Raw genomic sequence first — 2,500 nt, forward strand, 5'->3', positions numbered from 1 at the left:
AGAGAGAGAGAGAGAGAGAGAGAGAGAGAGAGAGAGAGACAGAGACAGAGAGACAGAGAGAGACAGAGAGCGCGAGAAGGAAAGCAATAGTAAGAATACGTTAACGAGACAGAGAGAGAAAGAATATGGGTCCATACATCAGTGTAGGAGCCACAGTGGGATATTCTGTAGGTGGGGCTACAGTAAATCAGGGAAGTGGGTCAAACCTGTACCAAAGAAAGTGGATGTAACCAAGAAGCGTCATTTTGTTTCCTTTCCGGTATCCACTTTATGTCGGGTGAACGCCCCTTTAGGAGACCTTCGGTTAGGAGACCTTCGGAGTCCTGAGGTTGAGAATCAATGAAGTCCCCTTAGCGCTGTAGATGGCGGTAGCGCACGTCTTGCGCAAACACCTCAAAAAGAGAAGAAGAAGTAGGGGACAACGCCCCCTTAGGAGACCCAACTTGAGCACACGCTTTTGCATTGAGTGGGCGTGGTTTGCGATATCTTTGTTTGATTCAGTATTTTTGCCTGTACACGGCAGCCATGAATGGAATATTGGAGCACACAGAACATGTACACCACTACACACAGTACAGTCAGCATTACCACCGTACAGTTAGTGGAACCAACCCAGGTGATTTTCCAGTGGAACTGATAGTTGTTTTGGGGAGTTTACAGAGTCAAATTTTTTATCCATAATGGCATCACACCCACTGACGATGCTCACCGTGTCCTTAAGCTACGCCCCCGTACTACACTGTGGCCAATGCATTTTCCATCGAGTGATAGTTCTTATCCATTTTACGTTCTTTGGTCAGGACACTGCTCTTATGCCTGAGCATGAGGTGTCTGAACACCCAGGCCACTTCATTAACTAGTGTGGTACATACTTTATGAGGGGCAATGACTCTATAACTCACACCCTTAGTTTTGGCTTATGGCTCTGTGCTTGCGTGTGTGTGTGTGTGTGCGCGCGTGCGTGAATGCATGCAAGTGTGTGTGTGTGTGTGCGTGTGTGTGTTTGCGTGTGTAACAGCAGATTAGTGATAATACAGTGTGCTTGGTCTGGCATTAACATCACACTCCCAGTTGTGGGATTAGAGGTCACTGTTTAGCCACACACACACACACACACACACACACACACACACACACACACACACACACACACACACACACACACACACACACACACACACACACACACACACACACACACACACACACACACACACAAAATCACCCCCCTCCCCCTCACACACACTCACAAACAATAACCCACAGAGTCCAACACACACAAAGACACACAGTGAGTAAAAATAACACACACTTTGTGACCTTTTCTGACATTTCCAGGGACACTTTGTTGCATTGCCGGAGGATGTTCTGTCACAAGCGAAAAGCTCTCTCTAATAGGTCAGTACGGAAGCCCTGGCAGGCTTGTTGTGGAGAGGACATAACTAAGGATAGACCGATATATATATCGGTATCGGTATCGGGCCGATATTTGAATTTTTAAAGTGTATCAGTATAGGCCGATACGTGTGTGGTTTTGGCCGAAAAGCAATATTTATTATTTTATGTCATTCAGGTTTTTTTAAAAGCACCAAGACATTTCATTTTTTTATTACTTGATTTTTAGACATTACTTGATTGTTAGAGTGGGTGTTTAAATGTTACAAGTTCTACCTCAATTTGATAATGTTGAAGGAATGTTTATTTTTAAACTTGAGACCTGGAAAATTTGTCATTTTTTAACCTTTTTTTTTACCCATATCAGCCCCAAATATCGGGTATCGGAAATCGGGTATCGGCCAAGGGTGATGAAAAAAAAATCGGTATCGCATCGGCCATTAAAAAACCTGTATTGGTCGACCCCTAGACATAACAGTAACAGGGATGTTAAGATACAGTTCACGCTCATCGTTCACCTCCACCAAAACCTGATTTGGAGCTGATGGGTTGCTACTGGAGATGGCTGATAACGCTGATATTGACCCACAGGAGGAAGCCATTACCACTTTATCTCCGGCGTCCTTCTAATCTAAACGGCAAGAAAAGAGCCCTAAAGATACAGCCCAATCTGCTATCTGTAGATTATAGGGAAACTGTGGGGTGTGGTGACTGTGTGTGTGTGTGTGTGTTAGTGTGTGTGTGCGTGCGTGCGTGTGTGTGTGCGTGTGTGTGTGTGTGTGTGTGTGTGTATAGGTGTGTGTGTGTGTGTGTGTGTGTGTGTGTGTGTACGTGTGTGTGCGTGTGTCTGTGTGTGTGTGTATGTGTGTGTGTGTGTGTATGTGTTTGTGTGTGTGCGTGTGTTTGTGTTTGTGCCTGCCCATGTGCATGTTTGTGTGTTTGGGTGTGTGCGTACGTGTGTGCGTGCGTGCATGCGTGCCGACTGTAGTGTATGTGTGTGTGTGTGTGTTAATGTATGTATTTAGTACTGTATGTGCCTCTGTTACATCTATGGGGTGAAAGACCCAGACACTGCACACATGACCACACGTGGTGACGAAACTCA

This window comes from Engraulis encrasicolus, chromosome 14 (assembly GCF_034702125.1).
Source record: "Engraulis encrasicolus isolate BLACKSEA-1 chromosome 14, IST_EnEncr_1.0, whole genome shotgun sequence".
Taxonomy (NCBI): Eukaryota; Metazoa; Chordata; class Actinopteri; order Clupeiformes; family Engraulidae; genus Engraulis; species Engraulis encrasicolus.